Genomic DNA, 16,859 nt, shown 5'->3' with positions numbered 1-16,859 from the left:
ACTTGTTGAGACAATCTAGAAGTGAAAGAAAAGTAAGTATTACACTCACTGGTTTTTACATTCAAGTAAATTCCTATCTAAAAGGTACTTGATTTCTTATATAAAGAATACTGCATAAAGCTGTCATTATCTACTCTTCCAAAGTAAAACTAAAATGGAATTGTTCTTTTGCCTTTTAACATGTAGAAAAGATATTCTTATCATAGTCCAAATTCTTTAATGAGATCAGAAACAAAAATAAAAGTTGAAATGGCTGTGTTAGTACAAGCACTTTGTATTGTAAATGGAAAATGATTCTCAACACTTTTATCCAGCCTAAGCAAGAGATGCTTCATTCTCAGATAATGAACATTAAAATGCTTTAATTCTCTCAGAGCTAGGGTTAGGATATGCACTTATAAACTATGCACACACAGGCACACACACACATAAAGAATGAAGAGATGCTCTTAATGACAAACATAGGTAAAGAAAAGAGTTGGTTATTAGAAGAGTAAGGAATCACACAGCAGAAAGTGCTTTTGAAGGGGCATTAGTGTACTCTTTGAGAACAAATTGAGAGATAACTGAATAAAAAGGAGAAATTATTTACGAAAAATAGAGCTTCGGCTTAGAGATAGGTAATAAGACACAGTGTGATATGGAAAATTAAAAAGAGAAAAAGCAAGGCTACATTACCAAGGGTGAGTGATAAGAGATCAGCCAACTGAGTTCATAATAGTGGCAGCCCCTGCTCCCGTCACTCAGAGATCCACATGGTGACTGAGATGCCAACTGGCCACATTTGAGTAGGGGGTCTATATCCGCTGCATGCATGGTCCTCTGCTGGTGCATCAGTCTCTCAGGATCCCCTGGGCTCAGACCTTTTAATTTTGTTGGTCTCCTGTGGAGCTCTTGTCCCCTCCATGTCCCTCTAATTCCACCCCTCCTCTTCCATAAGACTTCCTGTACTCTGTCCAAAGTTTGGCCTTGAGTCTCAGAATCTGCTTCGATCTCCTCTTGGGTGAATCCTTTCAGAGGACCCTCTATAGTAGACTCCCATCCTGTTTCCTCTCTTTCACAGCTTCTGGTGTCTATCCTGTTTGCCATTCTGAATGAAATTTAAGCATCCTCCCTAGGGCCCTCCTTAGTGTTTAGCTTCTTTATGCCTGTAGATGGCTGTCCTATATTATACGGCCAATATCCGCTTATTAGAAGAGGATCCAAGCAGTCCTGGTGAGACCTAACAAGCTATGGGCAGATGACAATTATGGAGATTTCCCCTCTTTCAGTGGACCATGAGAAAAGGATGAGGGGAAGATGGAGGGAGGGTGGGACCGGAAGAGTTGAGGGAGGGGGCTTCAATCAGGATATATAATTGATAAATTGTGAATAAAAACAAAATTAAAATTAAAAATAAATAAATTAAAAACAAATGAAACAAAAAAAGAGAGCAAAATCTTGTATCTGAATTCCAGATACACTGGCTGATGAAGAAGATGGAAGTGAATCTTAATAAGAAGTAAAGATACAGTGATTTTACAAGGTGTTTACTTAAGAAATTTTTTAGTTTACAACTCAACAAGACCATAGCAAAGGCTTCAGCAGTTTCTGTGTGAGGCTGCACAGAGTTCCTCATCCAAGCAGAAGAAAAGGAAGGTTTGTTGTGTTTTTGGCACCTTTTCCAAGTCAACCTGAGCTCAGGACTCTGATTTTGTAAAAGGCTGGTGTCAACGTGGGCCTCCTGTTCTGACAGTATAAAAACCTTCAGTTCAAAATGACATTGCAGCATCACAACTTTTAAACTTCTTAGACATCAATTAAAGGTAATCGTTCACAGGTTTTATTATTCTTTTGTTATTATTTCCTTTATTTTTTTGAGATTTTAATATTTCACCATTTCTACTTCCTTCTTCTTTCCTCCAAATTCTCCTATATACTCCTTGTTCTCTTTCAAAAGCATGACCTCTTTTTTACATGAGTATGTGTGTGTATGTATGTGTGTGCACGGACAATCACACATATTCCTAAATATAGTGTTACTTGTACATGTTTTCAGGGTTGAACATTTGGTACTGGATAAACATTTGGAATGTTCTTCCCTCGGGAAGACTATTTCTCCCACTCTTAGAGAGTTTCAAAAATTCTTCAATGGAAGATTTATGTCTGCCTAAAATACACTGTGAAATCAAGACTTCATAAATAAAACAGAAAAACCTGACAAAAGTGGTACAAAAATGTTTAGTAGAGCTCAAAAACATTATTTGGATATAATTTACATATCAAAACTTTCCACTCTTTTAAAAAATTATATATATGTGTGTGTTTTATGTTTTATAAAGATGAAATCATAAGAAAATTTTTATTTTTAATTTTACATTGTTTTTATTATTTCTCTCTCTCTCTCTCTCTCTCTCTCTCTGTGTATGTGTGTGTGTGTATGCACTCACATGTGCGTGTGCTCATGTAGGCACAGAGGCTAGAACAGGATCTCCGGGAACTGTGAGCCATGAATGATGGGTCTGGGGCCCAACTCCAGTGCTATGTCACAAATGCTCTTAACAACTTAGTCTTCTCTCCAACCCCTACATTTTTATCTTTGTGGTGAAAAAATAAAATAAAATTGCAGAATTTGGATGACAATTTATATCCTTAATTATATTCTTTTTATTTATTTTAGGTGTATGTATTTATTATGTGCATATGTATATGTGTAAGTTGACACATGCCACCCCATGGCTGTGTCGGCCAGAGAACAATCTGTGGGAGCTGGCTTCTGCTTTCCACCATCTGGGTCTCAAGGGTCCAGCTCAGATCAGCAGCCTTGCACAGCAAGCACTATTATCCGCTGAGTCATCACCTCGGCCTTACTGAAACAGAGGACCACTCCAAAGCCCACACATTAATGAAACTACCAGATAGGAAAGGAGAGTCTCAAATTCATCAACGTGTTCTTCCCCCAAACATCTATGGGCCGAGACTGCAGGCATAATGCTTTTACGAGTCTCACCTGAATGTAGCAGACTCTGGGAGGGAGTAAGAGTAGGATAATTGAAAAGAATTTTCAAATGTATTTATTCTAAGCACTCTTTAGTATTTGTAAATTTCTGCAAATTAGAGTCGACTTTTGGGAGTATTCCTTTTTTGCTTTCGGTATGTCTGAGGATTTTTAGAGGGACAGCATGGTCTAGTGAGGCTGAATTACTGCATCAGCTCTTCAGGAAGGAGCCAACACTGCATTTTATTGCCCACGACGTATGGTTCTTAGTAGAGCATCCCATTAACCCCGGAGTCCAATGATATCATTTTAATTATAGAAATTGAAATGGCAATGTATAATACCTATATCATGTAAAAATGGATCCACTTTATGTGAAAGTGTTCCAACTGTATTTCACTATGAAGCAATAAATTTGCTGTAGATGGCAAAGCTGCCTGTAAATTTAATTACCGGTAATTTTATTTTCCTCCACAGTTTAACCTCTCTTAGAGTCTGACTACGAATATCATAAATCTGTAATTTCACGAACAACTCTGGAAGCTACTGAGTAATGATAGATGAACATTTGCCCTGATTTAAACTTTGGGAAGGCAAAAAAATATAACTTGGTGGAAAATAAATATGTCAAGCTGTAAATATTACCATGGTGTAAATTTGTAAATTTTGAACGTGTTGTTTACTCAAGAAAAATTCTTTTGTTCACATATCCAATCAAATCATATATTTCTTTAAAAGAACATTTTTTCATGGATGTGGAGTTCCAAATGACTCACTGGATGAAAGAAGAGTAAGCCTCAGGTAAAATTCACGTCTGCACTGGTCCAACAGAGATCTGTCTCATGCACAGAATAACTGGGTGTATGTAGAGTATTCCAGAGGTCACAGGGAAACAGATTCTTGCAAGGGTAGTCAAGAGTTTCAAGATAAGAGGACCACATGAATGTTTTCTCTATGGGTTAAGAATAAGCTAGGGTCAGATGGAAGGGGAGGAGGATCTCCCGTATCAGTGGACTTGGAGAGGGGCATGGGAGGAGATGAGGGAGCGAGGGTGGGGTTGGGAGAGAATGAGGGAGGGGGCTACAGCTGGGATACAAAGTGAATAAACTGTAATAAATATAAAAAATAAACATTTAATTTAAGAAAAGAATTCTTTACAGAGCAACTGTTTGTAAAAGGAGTAGAAAGAAAGACACTTATGTATGAAGGGTAAGATATATTTAATTTTTATGTTAAGTCTAATTGCATACAAGTCTAGTTTCAGATATACAGGCCTTTTTTTTTTATAGATATAGGAGAGAGAATGCCTCATGTACCATGCATGAGTCACACCACCCAAACCAGAAGACTGAAATCCACACATGGATTCTTCCCACATGAATTATTCTCTCGCTCTTATTCACTATGGCAAACAGTACAGCTTCCTTAAACCTCCACTCCCATCCAAGTGGAGAGGAAGATGGGAGGGCAGAATCAGGGGATGGGAGCATAGGGTATAGGAGGAGGATACTATAGAGATGGAAAACGAACACTCAATGCCTTTTGAAAAGCCATATGGAAACCTACTGCTGTAGACACTTTCTAATATACACATAGGAAAGGAATTTAAATGGAACTACATTTAGTAGGGGAGACAATGCCCCTTCAGGCATCTTTAACAACAATTAAAACCCCAGTTATAACAGGTATATCTTGTTGAGTTCTTGGCCAAAGAGTTCATATACACATCCCCAAACACCATAGAGACATACACCAAAAAACAGGTTATCGCCAAGGATGTTGGTTACTCTCCTTAACCTGATGGCAAGGCCTATTGCAAAAGACACAACATATGTGTCATGGAACATGATGAATGTGAGCTGGTGCCCAACTAGAATCTTTATCCCTACTTATTACTGTCCATGGTGCTATAAGGTACTTCTAAAGCTGGTAGAGAAAAAAAAAAAAATATATATATATATATATATATATATATTATCATTAGTAACAACAAATACTTGACTGAAAGATACCAGTGTAGTAGTGGCACAAATGTCCCGAGAGCATCTAACCACCTTTTGATTGGAAGGCTATCTCCCTGAGATGGAACCTTGTGTGAACCTGCTGATGTGGCCAAGCATTTGATGCTAGATATGTCATATGCCTGGGGCAAACAATACTACTATTATTCTGCTAAAGGCACAAACATATAAATAAAATTACTCCTAACAATATATTACTAAATACATAGATCTTTGCATTCTTCAATTCCTATCAGAGAAACTTTTTCTTGCAGTAGATAGATATTTACCCACATATCTACAACTGGGCAATGTACATAGACTGAAAGACTTTGGAGCACACAGCCCTAAGTCGGATGTCTTTATTGAACTCCTCTCTTCAAGACCCAGGGGTCAATGATAAAAATAAGATAGAAAGACTGTAAGAACTAGAGATGATGAATGACTAAAAATAATGTGTCTTCCGAAAACAACAGTACTATTACACAGAAGAATTCACATAAATTTTGACATTGTGTACAATACCCATACAGTTTTAGACCAGTCAATGTCCTAGCACTGAGAAGGAGAAATGGACACATATCCTTGCATCTAAACAAGAAGTGTAAGTGGCACCTCTTGGGGAAAGGAGTCAGTTTTCTCCAATGGGAAGTTACTCCAAAGCAGACCGATGCCTAGGAGAAGTTGGCCAAAACAAAAGCCATTCTATGTCTTTGTCTATTTTTCTTTGTTTCTCTCTCTTTCTCTTTGTCTTTCTGTCTCTAGTTCTCTCTCTTTCTGTGTGTGTGCATGTGCGCACACACTTTTTGTTGTAGTATTCTATTCATCTTACTGATTTTCCTTTATTAGTCTCTTGAGATTTATTTGTTTTTCATAGTTATTACAATTTCTCCTTTGTTGTTTGCTTGTTTTAAGAAAGAATGAATGTTAGTAATATAAATGGGCAAGAAGGTAAGGAATATGAGACAGGAGTTTGGGGAGTAGAAATATTAGTAAAATATATGTCATGAAAATGCTTAGGTAAATATTAAAAAAAAACCACCTTACACTCTCTCATCTATGAGGTGATCCTGACAAAAGCACAAAGTGTCCAAATTGTGTGAAATTCTGGGTAGAATGCTCATCACTCAGTAAACTGAGTAAACTGTCTAGTTCAGGCAGACTTACCTGGTGGATCTGTGGCTAACTTTACAACAATTCTGTTTGTTAGCAGTGGAATAAAATGATGGTCTGAATTTTGTATCCTTATCTGAAGAGTTCTATCAAATATGCTGGTACCTCTATGACCTTAAGGCACTTATTTTTATTTTTAAACTTACAATGTCTTCACAGTTTTAAAGTAAATACCAAGACTAAAATTTAAATCATATTTTATATATATATTTTTTTGGTTCAGTTGCTCTCCTTGTGGAGCTCTAGACTCTTCCAGGTCTTCCTATCTCCCCCTTCTTTCATATAATTCCCTGCACTCTGCCCAAAGTTTGGCTTTGAGTCTCAGCATCTGCTTTAATAACTACTGGGTAGAGTCTTTCAGAGGCCCTCTGTGGTAGACTCCTGTCCTGTTCCTTGTTTTCTTCCTATTCTGATGTCTATCCCATTTGCGTTTCTGAATGAGGATTGAGCATCTTACCCAGGTCCTCCTTCTTGTTTAGCTTCTTTACGTATACAGATTTTAGCATGATTACCATCTAGTATATGTATACTATCCACTTATAAGTGAGTATACACTATGTGTGTCTTTCTGCTTCTGGTATACCTCACTCAGGATGATCTTTTCTAGTTCCCACCATTTGTCTGCAAATTTTGTGGTTTCCTTGTTTTTAATTGCTGAGTAGTATTCCATTGTGTAAATGTAGCACAATTTTTTGTATCCATTCCTCTGTTGAGGGACATCTGGGTTGTTTCCAGATTCTGGATATTACAAATAAAGTTGTTAGGAACATGGTTGATCAAATATCCTTGCTGTATACTTGAGCATCTTTTGGATATATGCTTAGGTCTGGAGCTCCACAAGAAGAACACAGAATAAAAAAAAAAAATGTGGGCCCAAGGGTCTTTTCTGAGACTGATACTTCAATCAAGGACCATTCATGGAGATGACCTAGAACCCCTGCACAGATGTAGCCTGTGGCAGCTCAGTCTCTAAATGGGCTCCCTAGTAAGGAGAATAGCGGCTGTCTCTGACAGGAACTCTGTGGCTGGCTCGTTGATCACCCCCCCTGAGGGGAGGGGGCAGCCTTACCAGGCCACAAAGGAAGACTGTGAAAGACACTCCTGATGAGACCTGATAGACTAGGGACAGATGGAAGGGGAGGAGGATCTCCCCTATCAGTGGACTGGAGAAGGGGCTTAGGAGGAGATGAGAGAGGGAGGGTGGGATTGGGAGGGAATGAGGGAGCAGGATACAGCTGGGATACAAAGTTGATGAACTGTAACTAATAAAAAATTATATTTAAAAAAGAAATTAAATAATTGCCCAAAAACTAAAAAACATTCACAATATTAACAAAAAATGTATTTTATAGAAATGTTGGGAAATTACATGAGCTATTCAGCAAAGAGCCTTGTATACATTGATAGCATTCAGGAAATGTTACATATTATCATTTTAAAGTGGAAATACATATCAGTGAATAGGATTTGGTAAAAAATATAATAAAATTCAGATAAAATTTAGCACACCAACCCTAACCTTCACAGTATCAAGAAAATACCTTTCTTCTGGGTTAAATAGAGTGTTTGTGAATTGTATCAGTGCACTTATCAATAAACAGTTAACAATAATTTTAGCAAGTTATATTGATATACCTTAAGTTCAGAAAATTTAAATCTAAAATATCCAGTTCCTGAATTGCAAAGAAGCATTAGGAGTTCATAAGTCATATCTGGTGTGTTAGGATGTTCTAAGTGTAAAAGCCCATTTTATGATCTTTGAAAGGAAATCATAAATGAATGTTTTCATTAGATGCACCAATCCCTGTGAAGTCAGCAAACATTTTCAGGGATACAAAGTCATATTTTCATGATATTCTGGTTTCTGAATTGAATACAAGAGATAGTTATCCACAAGAGTTAAATCTGAATGATAACTCTAGCTCTAAATCTGGTTAACTATCATGGTAGTTTCTGGGATGGAGGTCATGGAGGCTGGAGCTGGCAGCACTACTGCCTGCTTTCTTGAGGTAAAGGTCAGTAAGCAGGGGATGGAAGGATCTCCTTGCCACACATAGCTTGCTTTCTCAGGCTCACCACACTTCTGAGAAAGGAAGAAAGCCACATTAATCTCCACATGGAAAAATCAAAGATGTGGCAGGGATTTATAGTAGTTCAGAGAGAAAGAAAAAAGATTTATTTCCTCATTTAAAGAGATAAAATAAAAGGAAAAAAAAGGCTCAAATTAAAAAAAAAATGATAGAATGCAAGGTATATATCAGTAACAATGTGTGTTTGAGGACGAAAGACCAGATCTCGTGCTGTGAAAATGTAGCCTCCTTTTTGTTTTTGTTTTTGTTTTTGTTTTTATGCAATCGGGAGGGACTGTTTCATCTCTCAGGCACTGCACCAGCTGCAGACCTTCAGAAATAGGCAAGTATCTCTAACACAGAGGTGACTCAGCGTAGATCTGTAAGGAAGGCTGTGGAGGAAATAGCAAAAACCACAAATTCCCAAAGCCTTTCCAAACACATCTAAACCTCAGGTGAGACGGGGTGCATCTGGTAATGCTGTGTAATGATGCAAGAATGTTTCAGGAGAAGAAAAACCGAATGCCTCAAATACTTGCATTTAAAATAGGTTCATACCTTTTCCCTGTGTGGTGTCTTTAATTGTAACACAAAGTTAGACGGCCTCCCAGTTCCACCAAAAGGAGGTTAAGCCATTTCAGTGACATAAAATTTACTTTGCATTTAGAATGCCACTGAGATGTTTTGTTCTTGTGCCAGCTGTCGATAGGCATTCCAAGCCATCATACTTTACTGAACCTCTTTTAATAATGGCAGTCATAGCACTCCCCAGCTTAAGTTGATGGAAAACTGCACTACGGTAGCACCAAGCCTTCCATTTGGTTAAAATTCTATCAGGATGCCGAAGAAATTCAAGCACAGTTCTGCAGTGTAAGTCAATCTATGGGCTACTGAATCAATTCTGTGCAACAACTGCTCCAAAAAGGCACTTAAATCAATTTGCTACAAAGATAACATGTATAAAATGATCTATGCGCAACTATACTTAGCCATTCTGCACAGATAATTAACCCCAGTAGATTGAAGGCTCACATTTGAGCAAAGCTCCTGTGTCAGTACACCTTTGCCAGAGGTATCTATTGATAAAGCACTTCAAAGGCACACATGCCATTTATGTTCATATTACTACATCATTTAATTCCAAAGTATGAGAGTTTCCATTTCCTATGATTTCGGAAAACGATATAAAAGCTTAGTACAATTATGTATGTCCTTTTTCTGACCCGTAGGGTTTCTTTTAGTAGCCTGAACAGCACAAAGAAGCCATCTGTAAAAGAAAGAGGGTCTGAGTTGCCCAGATTGTTTTGTAAATGTCCATCGGTTAATTAAAAGGAAGAGCAACTTTATGTTTGGGAGAAATGTGTTTTATTTCTACCCCACCTAGAAAATCCACTCATCCCAAAGGTGAGTAGGACTAAATGACAGCAGTTGACAGTAGAACAAACTTCAGGAGATTTACTGAGATGCTAGAAGGTAACCGAGCAGGACTGTGAGGTCAGACACAACTGATACTCCTGGGCTTCTGTTCGATTTAAATATGAGAGAAAAATGAAATACTCTGGGTTGGTATTAAACACTGCATATACATTTATACACCACAGACACATCCGTTTTAAAGTCTCTACTCTTAAATTTTGGATGAACTTGCCTATGGCTACCTTTCCGTAAAAACAGATTGTTTTGATATAAATATGGGATTTCCTTATTTAATTCCATAACTCAGGATAACTCCTAGCTCCACAGCATAGGTACAAATGGGAGAACTGACTAGCCCATAAATAAAAAATACTACACCATTATTTTCGTTATGTTTGGGGGAAGCAGTATAATTCCAAACCAATGTTAGATTAACAGTATGTTTTTATAAAATAGTACTACTGATGAAAAAGAATCTTTAGAAGTCTAATTTAGAGAAGTCAGCTAAAGTCAGAATAAAGATAACCGCTATTAGCATACACGACCTATTTCAAAGGAGATATGTCAAAGGGTCAAAGTTTTCCTTCATTGGGAATACACTGATGTCATAGTAGAGGCGAGTTTTTTATTTTGTTTTGTTTTTGTTTTTGTTTTTTTAACAGTACATGTGGAGTGATCCACATATGTTCTCTGGGGTAGGTAAGGAGAAAGAATGAGGGACACTGTCACATCCCTTTGGTGTTAATGCTTACTAGAGGCTTTTTCTGACATCAATATGATGTACTGTGTAGCTTAAAATGCAAAACTTATACATATGAAGCATTTAATATGTTCTGTGTTTTCCACTCATAAGACATTGTAATAATAAATGTCTTGTGTTTTCCCTAAGTTTCAGGTTCTAAAATCAGGTTCTAAATTTTTTTCAGTATTTTTTAATATTACTTAGTATTTTCTTTTTCTCTTTTTTCTTTTTTATTTTTATTAATTACAGTTTATTCACTTTGTATCCCCCCATTCTTCTCTCCCTCCTCCCCTCCCAATCCTATCCTCCCTCTTTTCCACCCATCTCCCTCTACCAGTCCACTGATAGGGGCAGTCCACCTCCCCTTCCCTCTGATCCTATCAGGTCTCATCAGGAGTGGCTGATTGTTAAACCATTGATATTGTTAAACCATTGATATTTTTTTCCTTTTAAAGAAAATAAAAATTTAAAAGTAACATTTTCTCTATATGTATTAAAACATATTTTCTTTAATTTTTATACAATTCAATTAAATGAAAATATTCAATAATTTTCTATTAACAAGTTGACAAATTTCCCATTAATAAAAACAGTAGCCATAAACCTAAAGTTTCCATGACCCTGGTACTCTTTTGGATCATGTACATATATAGATCATTAATATCTCAAATTGCAAAGTTTTTCTTATTTAAACACACTTTAACTGTTTTTAATTGTGATTAGCATAGAAAAAGGATTTCCCTAATTATCTTTAAAGAAAAACATTCATAATTCAATACACAATTCAATATGCATGTAAATTCCAAAACAACTTTAGGAAACAGTTGGAATAATCTTTTTCTGCCACTCCTTACATGAAAATTATTTCTAAATTTATATTGTGGGGAACTTTAAGCAATCATCACGCATATAGAACTAGTGACTTAAAGAAAATATAATATATTTGGTGCTAATAAAATTAAGTATTTTAAAAAGACAATGACAAGCTAAGAAGAAAGATGCTGACTGGCCACATACTTTAAACACGCCAAATATGGCTGTGTAGCTAAATATGGTAAAACCGTAGCCTAGAAAACACTCTTTTCCTTTAAGTAATCCTTCCTCCTTCAGATTGAATAATATTAATCTATTGAGGAAAACCTATGGATTCCTCAAATTCTGGCTATCATTCTTTTCTTTTTCTTTACTCCCTTAATGAGTGAAGCTGGTGAAAAAGTCCTAAGGCTTTGAAGTTTCTTATTTGCACATTTATTTTACACCTATATTTGTGTATGCATGACTCTCCTCTCTGTCTCTGTCTGTGTGTGTGTTCTATCTCTCTCTAATTCTACTATGTGTGCATGCACAGATGTAAACAAAGAAAGCCCTGTCTTCTATAGCCCTTCTCATTCAAAAAGGGTTGCATGCCAATTGGCTTTTGTAAACAGATTGTAACCCTGTTTCTTCCAGGAAACACAGGGCATCCCACTAACCTAGGAGACTTTTGTACTTATTAACTCTATGTTTTTGTTTCTTAATATCAATAAACTGTGTTGCTATGCAAATGCAAACGGGAACATAGATTAGGAAAATCTGAGACAGGTTCCTGTCAGTGGGGTTCCTTCCATCCCTGAAAATCACCAGTCACCAAACAGCAGAAACCTATACCTCCTGTGTGAGAATGACAACTTCTAGTTCGTCTGTTTCCCAGACATGAATGCCTCCTGACTGCCTTGGGTCTTCATAAACTGGTAATCCACTCCATGTGAGAAAGAAAATTATTCTGTGTTAATGTTACTACTAAAGAGTTATGGATATTAATAGACCCAGGGAAGTCAGAACTGTAAGGGTGATGTGTGACAGTAAAGAAATGTAAATTGACACTGCCTATCCAAAATGTGTCCTTCCAAATAATATGCTACTCTCCTGCAAGGTTCTCGTTAGGTGTTAGGTAAGCATTCATGACGGTGATCAGTCTGTGAAGATTCTATCATTTTGACCCTTTCCATGGATCATGGAATCCTAGGTTCTATAGCTAAGTTTTGTGCTTTCTTTGTTCAGATAAAATACAATAAATTTTCCCTAAAACTACAATTTATAATTTCTACATTATTTCATTTGCTACAACAAAAAGAGATTAGGCGTAGATTGGATTTTTTGAGCATCATCTATTTCAGTAGAGATGCCAATTTGTTCTATGTTCACGTGGTTAATAATATGAATTGCTGGTCTTGAGTTTGTGTTTCTAATATTCTGCAATCGGAAATTTAATTAGCTATATGAACAGTTAAACAAGCACAGGGGACATTCTGATGCAGCTATTTTTTTCAAGTGATGCATATTTTCTTTCATTTACTCTTAAATATCAACTTTGATATTGTAAATTTTTGTGATTTTTTAAAAACTGTCTGATTTATTTTTCAAGTAGGAAAAAAGATAACTAGATGTTTGGTTCTAAATAATAATTTTTGGCTTTGCTTTGGCTTCTAGTCATTTTGGAAATACTAGAGCCAACTTCAAACCCCTTTTCCAAACTCCTCCTATCTATGCTGTTTCACTCTTTCTTTATCATTATTTACAACTTACCAGACAAACAAAATGAAATTCCTCAGAACTCATTGCCATTTCTGGGTGGACATGAATCCAGGGCAGATGGGAGTCATCTAAGTGTTGTCTAATCACACAGACTCCATTCTTTCCTAAATTCCGGGTAGGACGAGTCAGGGTTACCATAGAACAATAAAGAAAAACAGGCTCATGGCTGCACCCTGTATTTAGCAATGCCTTGCTTCCATTTCCAGTGCTTTCCTGTGGAGAAAGGCTGCCTTAAGTGAGCAAACCACTGTGAAAATTCCAATCTGCCAACTGTCTCAGAAGAAGGGTCAAAGGAATTAACCCGTGGTAAGCAGGCAAGGATGTGCTTAAGTACTTTAAGTACAGAGACAGATTTGCACAGAGATCTGAGCAGCTGGTTCCCATCTCTGCTGGAAAATGAATGAGGGAGTGGACTGATGCTGCTGTAGGAACGAGGGACTCTGGACAAGAAGAAGGAAGGCTCCAGGACTTTCCCGAAGCATCCACTGGCTCTGCAGCCTACTCAACATCCTCGCGGACCTTTTGAGAAACTGAGAATAGAATGTGTCTTTGCTCATCTGAAGTTGCAAAACTAATAAGTGGCATGCCTTAAATTTTATAGGGCTGAAAAGCCCTTTACCGTACATAAGGGACTCTATGAGACAAATGGCAGCATAGAGCCTCTGGGCTCTCTGGAAATCTGTAGGCTTTTTACATGTGTGTGTGGGGGAATGTATTTTGAGACACCCCCAAGATCAGACATTCAGTGAATGAAGTACAAGACCTTAACATTTCCCCTAAATGAAAGCATACTTTGGCTCAAGGAATAATATCACAACGCCTGACTTCAGCGTGAGGGTGAGACCCTGGAGGAGAAACTGCAGTGTCTGAAAGAGTGATGGCATAAATCATTTCCTAGTTTTTCATTTTCTATATATTTTTAAAGTTAATTCCTAATGCATATCTATGTAGTTCTTACTTGCAGAAAGTGCATTTAAGTCTAAAATCTTAAGCGTGTCTTTTAAAATCAATCCAACTTCCTAATAACGATGATTTCTTGAAAATATGCTCCTCGGGTAATAAATATCTCCCCGTAAGGTAACACATTAATAGAAAAGCTACATTCTAGAAAGAGTAGACTTCAAGCACATTGAGTTACTGAAGCAGAAACCAATTTATCATTTTAATAGCCGGTAATTTTAATAACGGAGCTGGGTCTAGGGCACTTTGCATTACTGACCAGAAGGGGAGTGAGGGGATGGCCTAGATTGACATGATCGTTAACATAACTAGAATGACTTGTACAGACAGAGCTCCCCAGAATCACCCCTCACTGCACCTGCAGTCCACCAAGGACATACAGAGAAGACTCTTTGGACACCAAAGAGTGTCCAAATGGAACTGGACATGTGGAATGGAATGGAAATGTGATGAAAGTGTGGATTAGCATAACAACACAGAAAGCTGTCAAGGTGTGTAACCTAGACAGGGATTCTGGGAAGCACAATACAGATCATTACTCTGCAGTATTTCAGAAAGCAAAGTGAACTAAGTTTACCTGGAAAGGGGTGGAAAGCCCAGGCAATGTGAGAGGTTTAATGAGATTTGCTCTAAAGAAATCAAATTAAGATGCAAACTAAATATTGTTAAAAGTAGTAATAAAAATGATGGCAGTGTGAAGCAACATTTATAATGTTGGTTCATCAGTGGTTATATTCACTGCTACAGTATTGCCAGTTTTTAAAATGAATGTTATAGTATTGTAAAAGTAGCCTCCTTCACCAGTCTTAACCACTGTCAGGGCTCTGCAATGTGTGTGCTTCATCCTAGAGTTGGGAAGGGGGTGATGAGGAATCTCCTGACTACAGCAGGGCTATTCAACCTAAATAGCAATTCAGTGGATTTGCTCTCTCTGAAACAAAAACTAAAGAAACAAGAAAACAAAGTAAATCTACATAGCATTCTCACACAAAATTTTCCCTTTAGCTGTGTCTCTTACTAGCCCTTTGAGGAGAGCCTGTTCTGAACCCCATAATGGCTTAAAACATTCCCCTCGAAGAGCCTTGAACGCACTGGCACAGGAAAAAACTTCCTGAACAGAACACCAACAGCACAGGCTCTACAAGCAACAATCAATAAAAGGGACCTCATGAAACTGAAAAGCTTCTGTAAAGCAAAGGACACTGTTGTCAGAATAAAACAACTGCCTAGAGATTGGGAAAGGATCCTCACCAACCCTATATATGACAGAGGACTAATATCCAGTATATATAAAGAACTCAAGAAGTTAAACAGCAGCAAACCAAGTAATCCAACTAAAAAATGGTGTACAGAACTAAACAGAGAATTCTCAATAGAGGAATATTGAGTAGCCGAAAAACACTTAAAGAAATGCTCAACATCCTTAGTCATAAGGGAAATGCAAATCAAAGAGACCCTGAGATTTCACCTTACACCCATCAGAATGGCTAAGATCAAAAGTTCAAGTGACAACACAAGCTGGAGAGGATGTGGAGAAAGGGGAACCCTCCTCCATTGCTGGTGGGAATGTAAACTTGTACAACCATTCTGGAACTCAATCTGGTGCTTTCTCAGACAATTAGGAATAGCGCTTCCTCAAGATCCAGCTATACCACTCCTAGGCATATATCCAAAAGATGCTCAAGGACACAATAAGAACATTTGCTCAACCATGTTTGTAGCAGTTTTATTTGTAATAGCCAGAACCTGGAAACAACCCAGATGCCCCTCAATTGAGGAATGGATACAGAAATTGTGGTACATATACACAATGGAATATTACTCAGCAGTAAAAAACAAGGACATCATGAAATGTGCAGGTAAATGGTGGGAACTGGAAAAGATCATCCTGAGTGAGGTACCCCAGAAGCGGAAAGACTCACAGGGTATATACTCATTCATAATTGGATATTAGACATCTAATATAGGATAAACCTACTAAAACCTGTACACATAAAGAAACTAATCAAGAAGGAGGACTCTGGCTAAAATGCTCATTCTTCATTCAGAAAGGCAAAAAGGATGGACATCAGAAGAAGGAGAAAAGAGGGAACAAGTCAGGAGCCTGCCACAGAGGACCTCTGAAAGGCTCTATCCTGCAGGGCATCAAAGCAGATGCTGAGACTTATGACCAACTTTTGTGCAGAGTGCAGGGAATCTTATGAAAGAAGTGGGAAATAATAAGTACTGGAGAAGACAGGAGCTCCACAAGGAGAGCAACAGAACCAAAAATCTGGGCACAGGGGTCTTTTCTGAGACTGATACTCCAATCAAGGACCATTGATGGAGATAAACTAGAACCCCTGCACAGATGTAGCCCGTGACAATTCAGTGTTCAAGTGGGTTCCATAGTTATGGGAACAGGGACTGTCTCTGACATGAACTGATTGGCCCGTTCTTTGATCACCTCCTCCTGAGGGGGAAGTAGCCTTACCAGGCCACAGAAGAAGACAATTCAACCACTCCTGATGAGACCTGATAGACTAGGATCAGAAGGAAGGAGAAGAAGACCTCTCCTATCAGTGGACTTGGGGAGGGGCATGGGTGGAGAAGGGGGAGAGAGGGTGGGCCTTGGAGGGAAGGACAGAGGGGTTCAGGGGGATACAAAATGAATAAAGTGTAATTAATAAAAATTAAAATAAAGAATTCTAAAAAAAAAAAAACAAATTTCCCTCTTCTAGCTGCTTCCTCAGCACTTCCTCTGCTGAATGTAGAAAAAACAAATCTGTCTTATCATTTGCTATCATTGTTCCTACACATCTTTTCTAGCTCAAAAGCACATGTATCCTTGATAGCAAAATAATCACAGACAACACAACCAACTCTTATTCTAACATCTCCCATTTAAAAATTTTGTATTATCTATCTATCTATCTATCTATCTATCTATCTATCTATCTATCTATCTA

The sequence above is a fragment of the Psammomys obesus genome, unplaced genomic scaffold (genome assembly GCF_907164565.1).
Source record: "Psammomys obesus unplaced genomic scaffold, mPsaObe1.curated_primary_1811, whole genome shotgun sequence".
Classification (NCBI taxonomy): Eukaryota; Metazoa; Chordata; class Mammalia; order Rodentia; family Muridae; genus Psammomys; species Psammomys obesus.
This window is presented reverse-complemented; position numbering follows the sequence as displayed.